Source organism: Squalius cephalus, assembly GCF_949319135.1.
Source record: "Squalius cephalus genome assembly, chromosome: 4".
Lineage (NCBI taxonomy): Eukaryota > Metazoa > Chordata > Actinopteri > Cypriniformes > Leuciscidae > Squalius > Squalius cephalus.
Genome location: NC_137125.1, coordinates 44,494,489 through 44,506,024, shown reverse-complemented (window position 1 = coordinate 44,506,024; position 11,536 = coordinate 44,494,489).

Sequence of the window (11,536 nt, the reverse complement as noted above, 5' to 3'; positions counted from 1 at the left end):
TTAGACCACTTAGTGATTGCTATCAGGATGTGAAGAGACTTTCAACCAGCATAACAAAAAATATTTCTGGAACAAATTGCCTAACCCTGCCTGATCTGTTCCTCCCACAAAGCTATCGTATGACTCCAGAAAACTTATAATATAGTGCAAAAGTCAAATTGACTGCTTTTACTTTGCATTTATGGCACTTTGTCAGCTCGTATGTAGCTATAATCTGATTGGTTCAAAAGAATGTTGTGCCAGTATCAACAATCCCAGGAACGTTCTCAGAACTTTGGCCAACATTCTGGCAAGGTTCTCTCAAAGTTATGAACAAACATTCTTCCAGTAATGTTAATAGAATGTTTGTTCAAAGTTAGCTGTTCTTTAATAATGTTATCGAAACATTAGCACAAACACGTTTATTTACACATCATTCATGGAACGTTTTCTGAAACGTTTTTGCGTTGTGGTTTTTTAAACGTTACTACGTACTACTTTTTCCAGATGGTTCAGAGAAGATTAAAAAATAAAGTTCCCATGGTCTTCGATACATTCCCTTTATGTTTTCGCTAATGTTCACATAATCAAGAAGAAAAGAAAAAGAACATTCAGAAATAACATTTTCATAACTTAACTTTAGCTAAACGTTCTTAGAAAATATTTTTGTTAGTTGGGATGCTGATCCAGGAACACATCGTACTTTGCAAAATCACAGTAAGATAAGGAAGAGAATAAAAAAATGGAGAAGTGAAGACTGCAAGGCTTTCTGGCCGTCTTTCATTGGCAGTGATGGATGGACGTGTCTCCTGCTGAGGACTGATGGTAATAGAGTTGAGATGAGAGACATTTATTATTCCCTGATTCTGTTACAAGTCTCCATCCCAGCTGTTCCTTCTGTCCTCCTGCCTAAATGACTGCCTAAATCTTATACAATCAATTTTAGTTAAATACAGAATTTGAAGTGATCTGCTCTGTGGACTGAAGGTGGTTAATGTTTTATTACAGGCCACCTCCTCAAGAGGACAGACAGCTGGAGGTGATCTCTGTGTGCCAGCATTTCCAGGTATGTGTGTGTGTGTGTATGGCGCTTTCACCCTTTAAACATGTCCCACACAGAGCGTTTGCTGAGGTTGGCAGTTTGTCAGTGCCATTGCTTAAGGCTCTGCAGCGCTGCTCAGCATAGAGCCATTAAAAATAACGAGCTTTCTCTCACCATGGCAACCAAATAACTCATCATACCAGAGCACACAATAGTTTTTACAAGAGCTTTTAATTTCAAACCCATTCAGTGAAAATTCCCATTGGAAAGCACCTTGGCATTTTCATACGCCAAACATTATGTTACGATTGTAGATGATACATGAAAATAGCATCATGAGACTGGTAATGAAATGAAGGGGGGAGCTTGTGAGCTGAATTGATTGTGTGTTTATTTCAGTTGGCCGAATCCCTCTCTGAAATGTTAAAACATTGGAAACATTCCCTCCAACAATTGCTCTCGATCTCTGTTGCCTGTCAGTTTGTTGATAATTTAGCTAGTGGTTTCCACAGATCAATATGTTTTCCCTGCGGAGTGACACTGAACGGATTTGTGTACCAGGTTCATGCCATCACGGAGAAAATTTAGGACACTGGGATGTAGGAGTGAATCTCATGAAATCTGAGAGTAAACGTCTGGGTCATATTTCACCCCAAAATCAAAAGAAATAATTACAAAAAAATATAATAATAAAAGTCACTTATATGATGAATAAAACGTTCAAATGAATAGCATTTATTATTTTGATTGAATATATATATATAATATATATATATATATATATATATATATATATATATATATATATGTAAAAGGATGGCATCATTGAGTACGTACAGAATGATTTTTTTATACAAAATATAATTTATTTTTTCTTTTGATTTTAGGGTGAAATATGACCCAGACATTTCTTTTTGAGATTCATCTGTTCATGTTCAGCCAAGCTTTGCAAATCTCATGAAGGTAGAGAAGAGAAGAGGACACTGGGGTCTTAATGTCAACAACTAAATTCTTGTGAAAACTACATGAAACATTTTCTGGATGTGGTAAAAGCCGGGACACCAAAATGCAATAATTTAGGGAAAGGAACATTATGACCCAGTCCCTTAATCAGTCCTTTTATTCTGTCCTGTGAGGTTTGATGCTATTTAAAGGTAGTTTAAATTAATACTGAGGCCTACTTTGATTCTTGCTGTATTGAGGAGATGACTAACAAAGATAAAGGAGGAAAGACATCAGATTTAAACTGAAAGATTCAAAAAGAGAGAGCGCTTGTTTAAAATGGGGTTAGAGGCCATGAGGCTGTTTACGTTACTTATGAATGAGATCCTGTGTTTTTATAAACTTCCAAGTCAAAACCCAACTGACCACAGATCTGTGAGCACTGGTAGGTATTGCATATGCAAACCTGGTCTCACCAAAATCACCAGTAAAAGAACATTTTGTTTTAGCAGATTTATTTTTAATCATTTTTATCATTTTTTTAAATATGCAATATGATTTTAAACCCTACCCCAAGTGCAGTTTTACCATCTCACAACCATTGATGCTTTCAATAAAAATGTAGGTCTACTGAATTTGTATTCATTTCTCTAAGCTTTTCTGCCACCTAGTGGTCAAAAAGAAGAAGCACACCTACTGTCATCCAAAAAGCTAGATCTGCGGCATTGAGTAGGCTACCACAGTCAGGAGCAAATGTTCCTGTCAGTATGACCTGGTAAAAATCTTAATTATTTTTAGACTTTTTGTAACTCAGTCAGTGACCTGATAATTAATTTAGTCTGGTAGAAACTGTGCAGTTTGCCTTCCGCTCATCTAGGGGCGTAAGCGGGCTTCACGTTCAGCATGACATCTTTGGATCCTTGTCAACAACAACATGACACCTGATAAACAGTCGCAACAGCCCATTAGGATTGTTTTAAAGTTATAGAAGTTAAGATCTTGCTGATGACAGCTCAGTGACAGACTCACAATGTCACTAAACAGCACATATTCCAGCCCATCTGCTAAAACAACTGTGACACACTGCGAGACTTGTAAGTCACTAGGGTTGCATGTCTTACAAATGTGAAATTCAGGAAACAATTCCTAAAATAATACACAATAGCGCTTATTATCTGCTGATGTTGTAGTGCCACTGTAGGTAATAGTTTGTTTATAGAGTTAGTGTTGTGGGAAGCTTTGCTCTGATGTTCTCCTGCTTCTTCGTGGCACATTTATAACCCTAACTTACTTTCCCAGTGAGTATGATCTGGGGTGATCTCAAGTGCAACATACTGACATAAATGAGAAATAAAACATAGGCTGTATATTTCCAATGTTTTTGTTATCTACGTGAAAGTGAATGAAGACAGACATATTTGATATATTACTATTTGTACCCCGGCAAAATCGGTATTTTTTTATCTTTATTTCAACCGATTGTTTTGCGCGTGTTCGTTCGCTTACTGCAGCAGCCAATCGCGTTTCTGATAACAGCAGCAGCCAATCACGTGACAGAAAAGTTTGTGATTTATAGACCACCACTAGATACAGTTAATATAGACCTCGGTGTATTCAGCTCTACTTGTGAGTGTAAATATGCCAGTAGACATTTATACATTTTTAGACAATTTAAAATTTTAATATATGTATTTTTTCAAAGTGTGTGCTTTTTCTTCTGTTGAGGTTTATAAGTTGTTAGACACTTTTAATTTCTGATTTAAATCAGAAAATCATGATATTAAGGGTTTTTTATAATTATTATTATTTGTCAAAATGTGTGCATTTGCTTTTTCCTTAAAACAAAGAACAAATGGTTGAGTGAGGTCCTTGTGGTCCAGTTTCACAGTCTCATTTTTTAGATGTAGAATGTAATGTTTTTTTTATTATTATTGATGTCTTTCCTTACAGAAGGACTGTGTTTGGACCGTTACAGTCAACTGAAGCAGAGCTCTGGGACGTTTGGACAGACATTCACTGTATGACGGACATCAGCTCAGGCACAGGTAATGTTTCTTACATGTTGGTGTGTAAATGTGTAGGTTACCATCATTGTCTTTTTGAAGGGCCAGTCCTTTGAAAAGCAAATGATGGTAACCTAAGTAGGTGGGGAAGGGACTGTGGTTGAATTTTTTTTTATAGCCATTTTCATTTTTTCCAGTCAAAAGCATAACCCCTGCTGGACATCGTGCGGGAGCTCAGGGGGGACACCATGATCCCCCACACCTTCTCACTCACACCACAGCATTCATTCATATCGCGGAGATCTGGCTGGACTCGAACCAGCAACCTCTGAAACCATGAGGCAGCGCTCTTACCTGTGAGCCACAGATCTCTTGTCTGAACATGTGAAGGAACTTATATTTGAGCTGGGATTTTACAATAAAAAAAATAACATCTAACACACTGAGTTATGGGGTTTGAACGCATGACTCTGCCACAACCTTGTCTTCCAGTAACGTGTGTTTAACCACTACACCACCATGGCTTTCACACTGAGTGCTGCCGTTTGAGCCGCTTTATTGGATATAATGCAATACATGGTCTTTAACATAAGCAATAGCAGGATTTGAACTCAGGACTCCAGGATCACAACACAACACTTTGTATCTTGAGCCACTGAAACCTGCAAGTTTATGGTGTATTTGGACTGGTTTTATTGAGAGCTTTGTGTTATATGATGGGAAAAGTTCTTTGATTGCGAGATTTGAACTAATGCCACTATATCTGCAAGTGACGTGTGTTTAACCACTGCACCATCATAACCTTCACAATATCATCTGTTGTTTGGTGAACTTTGTTGGATATACAATTTAACATATGTAATCTCAGATTTAAATGCAACCATTTATTTCTAGAGCCACTGAGTCCCAGAAGTTTTTAGCTCTTTGAGACCGAGTTTTATTGAGGGCTTTGTTTTCACATTGATAACACACACACTTGTCATTAACATAAGTAACTTATGACGTGTCATGTTTTGTGAAAAATAAATCAGTCCAACACCCGCCTGCAAGTTTCTAATAATCCTAATGATCTTGATCAGCTGCTAAAGCTGTTTTTAATCAGGGTTGGAGCTAAACTCAGGAAAGTGGCTCATCAGGAGCAGGATTAGATACTTTTTAAAATCTCTTTCCTCTTCATGCTGTTTTCATATATTAATGCAGATACACTTATTGTCCACAAGGTGGGGTACATGAACACATTAATCTGGTCTCACGGTGCCTGTACTCCATCCATGATTCTCCAAACACTTGTCCTATGTAGAGATGCTGGAGTCTGAGGGCAGAGAAACACAGGGCAATGTGTCTGTTATATTAAGCATTAAAAAGCTGCCATTAGACACATTAATATGGTCAGCTGTTTTATCATAATAATAATTTATCCAAAAAATGAATCAAGCTTTACTATAAATGTATAATCAGTGTAAAATCTGTATTTTTACGCCTGTAAAAGCCAGAGTCTCACTCCTCCATTCATAACCTCACGAGCGTCCAGAGATCCAGAGACTCACGTGCTCCTCATCACGTGACAGACACAGACGAAGATCCAGCTAAGATTGACTATAAGTGTTGCACAATCTGCAACCAAAACGACACAAAGTCATTGTCTAATTGTGAACAAACACAACAAATAAACAATTTACATCAAAATAAAATAATTTTGTAACATCTTTTGTCCCGTATTTTATGTGTTTGCCACTGAGTTCAACACAACATCTGTCTTACCACATCAACTGACAGCTGATGTGAATAATTTAACGAAACTACTAGATCCATGTTGCTCTGTTGGTCGAGACCCTGACAAAACCATAGATTTGTTGTAAAACATGTTAAATGTAAATGTGAGCCCTCTCACCTGCGACTCGCCACCTCGGGTTTGTAGTTTTATTGCGGATAAACTTATTGACCACAAGAGGGAGCTGATGATCAGCTGTTTGTCACCGGCCATCAAACATTTAACCAAATAAAAAGAGACTTTTGCTTTAGTATGAATTTGTCAAAGTATGTGTGACGTCTTGAAATATAGTCAATCTGAATCCGAATCATTTTTGAGTCTGTTGGCACTAAAATACGACTCGTCAGATAGAAACTGAAGCGCAGTTTTCCACCCGCTCCACTAGCGGTGTAATCGAGCTTCAGGTTCATTCTGTCCTCAGCTTCAGATGATTGAATGACAACATGACGCTTGACATTGAAAACAGTCAAAGCCACAACATGTGCAGTTTGTTTTAATAAGACTACACATTCTGCAGATGACAGCTCAGTGACAGACGCATAATGTCACTTAACAGCACATATTTCAACCCATAAACAAAGAAAAACAGTCAAACGTTGTGATAAAGAGCAGGAATCAAAGATGTCACACGACTGGGCCTGTAAGTCTCCTTCACTTAACTTACATTGTTTTTCTCTTGTAACATCATTAGCACACATCTAGCAGCCCTTATTTATTGTATTTAGGTCATTATTTAGGTGTGTATTGATTCTGAATTCTGCTCCTCTGTCTGGTCATTTAGACTTTGTTTACATTCTGCTCTGTTGCTGAACTCCCTGTCAGACCTTCAGAAGAACAAATGAATAGGTGGTTGTTGCGTTTCATTTATAATCTTTGAATGAATCGCCATCTGATATTTATATTATAAAGTGGAATAATAGGAAATCGTGTTTTTGTCTTTGTTGTTGTTGTAGTGTTACTGTAGGTACTAATCTACTGGATTGATGCTTGTTCATAGAGTCAGTTAGTGTGTGAAGCTCTGATGTTCCTGCTGCTTCATGGTTTTGTAGAGATGCAGTGTTTTGCTTCTAATGAAAAGCATCAAAAATACAGTCCAAGACAGGCTAAAACCATGTGCAGGAAACCCGCCTTTTAGGATTCCTCTTGTTTATTGTGAAGGCAAAGCAAGGCAAGGCAAGTTTATTTATATAGCACATTTCATACACCATGGCAATTCAAAGTGCTTTACATAGAAGAAATAAAAAAAAAAATAAAAAAAAATAAGAATAATTAAAAGTTTAGAAAAATAAAATAGAATACAGTACAGTACAAACAGTCGGACGAACAGTGGCACAGTGCTCATTCAGTAAATGCATAGCTAAACAGATGTGTTTTGAGTCTGGATTTGAAAGTGACTACTGTAGGAGCACATCTGATCTCCTCTGGAAGCTGGTTCCAGCTGCGGCTGGCATAATAGCTAAAAGCGGACTCGCCTTGCTTAGAGTGAACCCTTGGTATTTCTAGCTGATATGATCCTAATGATCTGAGTGATCTGTTGGGTTTATATTCAGTGAGCGTATCTGCAATATATTGAGGTCCTAGGCCATTGAATGATTTATATACCAGTAATAATACTTTAAAATCAATCCTAAATCTAACTGGGAGCCAGTGTAAAGACCTGAGGACTGGTGTGATATGTTCATATTTTCTGGTTCTGCTCAGAATCCTGGCGGCAGCGTTCTGTATGAGCTGCAACTGTCTTATGGTCTTTTTGGGAAGGCCAGTGAGGAGTCCATTACAATAATCCACCCTGCTGGTGATGAAAGCATGAACAAGTTTCTCTAAGTCTTGTCTGGAAACAAAGCATCTAATTCTTGCAATATTTTTCAGATGATAGTATGCTGATTTAGTTATTGCTTTGACATGACTACTGAAACTAAGGTCTGACTCTAGTGTCACACCAAGATTCCTGATTTGATTTTTAGTTGTTTGACCCCTAGAGTGAAGGTATGCGTTCACCTTGAGAACTTCATCTTTGTTTCCAAATGCAATGACTTCAGTTTTGGCTTTGTTTAACTGAAGAAAGTTTTGACACATCCAACTGTTGACTTCATCAATGCATTGGCACAGGGAGTCAATGGGTCTGTAATCGTTAGGCGATAGGGCTAAGTAAATCTGTGTGTCATCTGCATAGCTGTGGTAAGCAATTTGGTTCTTTCTCATTATTTGGCTCATTGGGAGCATATACAGGTTGAACAGGAGTGGCGCAAGAATTGAGCCTTGAGGGACTCCGCATGTCATGGATGTCCACTCAGACATATGGTCTCCTATACTCACATAATAACCTCTCCCATCTAAGTATGACCTGAACCATTTTAGGACTATCCCAGAAAGCCCCACCCAGTTTTCCAGCCTGTCAAGGAAAATCTCATCTTAATTTTAATTGAACCCAAAGATTATTATAGATACAGCATTACTGAAGTATAATATACTCTGTAATATTTATTTCACACTGTACAGATTTAGGCTTTCAATGTATTCCACTTACATCTATTAACTAGTCTTGAGACTAAGTTTCACATTCTCATTTTTTAGATGTAGAAAATGGAGTTATGTCTATTTTTATTGATGTCTTTCCTTACAGAAGGAGTGTGTTTGGGCTGTTACATCCAGTAAACAGAATCAGAGCTCTGGGACATTTGGACAGACATTCACTGTGTGACGGACATCAGCTCAGGCACAGGTAATGCTTCTTACATGTTGGTGTGTAAATGTGTAGGTTATCATCATTTTCTTTTTGAAGGGCCAGTCCTTTGAAAAGCAAATGATGGTAACCTAAGTAGGTGGGGAAATTTGTGAAATTTTTTTTATAGCCATTTTCATTTTTTCCAGTCAAAAGCAACAGTCAAGGCTAACAAGGCGAGCGGGGGAAATGCGTAGAGAGGGCGTCTGGACCAGTCTAGGGCCAGTGCGTCCCTTTCTTTTGAAAAGAATATTGGGCAATGAGCGTTGGCCTGTGACGCGAATAGGTCTACCTCTGCTCTGCCGAAGATGTCCAAGATGCTTTGTACCACCAGGGGATGCAGGGACCATTCCCCAAGCTTGGCCCTTGACAGCATGTCTGGGCCCACGTTCAGGATGCCCGGCACATGTGCTGCTCTCAGCGAGCACAGATTGTGCTGGGCCCATATAAGGAGGTGTTTTGCTCTTGCAAAAAGGCTCCGAGATCTGAGGCCGCCCTGGCGGTTTATGTAAGACACCACTGACATATTGTCTGTTCTGACTAGAACATGGTGATTCCTCAGAGCTGGGAGGAAAAACTGTAGGGCATTCTCGACCGCTTTCATCTCTAGACAGTTTATGTGTAGACGCTTCTCTGCGTCTGACCACAGGCCCATAGATGGCCTCCTTTTGCAAAGGGCGCCCCAACCCGTGTTGGAGGCGTCTGTCGAGACTACTTTGACCGCTGGGGGCAAGCCCAGCTTCACGCCGGACTGGTACCAGTTGGTCCTCATCCACGGTTTCAGTGCTGCCACGCAAGTCTGATTCACCGTGAGATGCAGCAAGCCTGATGTCCAGGCTCGCGCCGGAACACGCCGCCTCAGCCATAGCTGAAAAGGGCGCATGTGTAGCAGACCCAGCCGCAGCACCGACGAGGCTGAGGCCATAAGACCCAACATCTTCTGACACACTCTGAGGGGAAGATTCCTCCCCGCTAAGAATGTTGCTGCTAGGCGCTGGATTACTGCCGTGTTCTCGCGTCCTTCAAAGTAGGTCCGTCCGTCTTACTTTGTCCTTCAAAGTAGGCGTCTTTCAGATCCACTGATATAAACCAGTCCCCCGGTCGGATTCGAGCGAGGATTTGTCTGGTTTTGAGCATTTTGAGCGAGCATCTCATAAAAGCTTTGTTCAAATGCCTGAGATCTAGTATAGGGCGGAGTCCGCCATCCTTCTTCGGGACTAAGAAGTAGGCTAACGGCTGTAAAACCCCGACTCGCTCTCTGCTAAGGGAACGGTCCCCACTGCTCCTTTCCTTAGCAAATTCGCTATCTCGGCGTGAAGTAGGTGTGCTACTTCCTGATTCACAGAGGTTTCGACCCGTGCTGTGAAGCGCGGCGGTCTGCGAGCGAATTGCAGCGAATAGCCCCGTTTTACTATCTCTAGTACCCACTTTGAGACCCCTGGGATTGATTCCCACGCTTTCGCGTGAATAGCCAGGAAATCTGGGCTCCGACAGCTGATATTCAGGGACTCGGGAACCCGGCCATGATGACATACATCAGGTTCATGTTCAGTGGGGCAGTTAGCACATCATGCAGCGGCTCTGTAGCTAACTTCCCAGCCGCATAACCGGGAAGAAGCTGTATTACAAACGAGGCTGTGTGAGCTTGTGGCACGAGGCACGGGGCGTTTGGTAACAGATACAGTCGTGTTCATAGGAAGGGGTGAGCGCTGTACAGCGGGCACATTCCCTACCAGAGTATGTGAGCGGAGCAGAGCGGAAAGAATTTGCGCTCCACGCTCAAAGCATTTCAGAATTACTCTGCTCAAGCTCCGCTCTGGGTATACAATTTTCCTCTCCTCGCTCCCTCCCCACGCCGTCCTTAATACGTCTCGCTCCGTTTTCGCTCCACGGTAAATTTGTATTCTTTTTTTTTTTAATTAACACCAACCTCTGATCAGAAGATGCATGTACTGTAAAACGAATACGCAGTACTAAGAGAAGAACATCCACATACTTTATTGGAATTTTGAACAGCCCCAAACCAATAAATTAGGCTATCCTTTAGCTCACTTTTAAACAAAGCAAAATAAAAAATTAAGTGTTGAATGAGGCTAAATTAAATAAATTATCAAATGAAAACCATTATATTAAATAAATTATCAAACGAAAAACATTACATTAAATAAAATAAATAAATCACAAACTAAAATATGAAGTTAAACAAATTGCCAAACGAAAAAATATAGATCTCTTTAAGCCAACTTTTATATTAATATTGAGAAATACTATGAACAGAAAAAATGCTGGCTGGTTGAACATATTTTTTATTAGCAACTAAACTATATCTCCAGTGCTGCGTTAACTTTCAGAAAAACGAGCTTTTGCAGAGTGGCAGGTGCCAAGCACATGCGATTATTGCTGGACATCAGACCAGCAATAGAAAACACCCTTTCCACGCTGGCCGAGCCGCTGGGAATGCTAAATATGCGTCTTGCAATTTGTGAAAGTTGTGGCAGTACATTAGAGTTTTCTTTCCAGAAGCGAAGGACGTCAACTTCGGTGTTCAATCTTGGCATTCCAAGGTATTGCTCGACTCCTCCTTTTACGTCGTAGAAGAAGATGTTGTAGAAGACGAACGGGTCACGGCTCGTGATTCGTAATTGAGCGATAGTGGAGCGTTTTCGGAGCGAGAGAAAATCACAACGCTCCGACATTAAAAAAATCCGCTCCTCGCTCCTGGCAAAATCACGCAACTCCACTCCTCGCTCCGCTCCCACTCCGCACCGCTCACATACTCTGTTCCCTACACATGAAATATAAACTGTACAAGCCGGTTTGACTGATATAGACCCCGTGGTGGTGTGAGACACTGCGTGGGTAGTGCTTATATGTAGGGGTGAACACTGGGCAGTGGGCACTTTTCCTACACGTAACAGTCGAACGGCGTGAGCCAGCTTTACTGCATTCGACCCTGGATGAGTGTGACACACAGAGAGGGTAGTGTGTATGTGTAGGGGTGGGCACTGGGTAGTGGGCACATTTCCTACATACAAAACACCTTCGGCCTGAGCCGGAATATGACCAGACAAAATGCT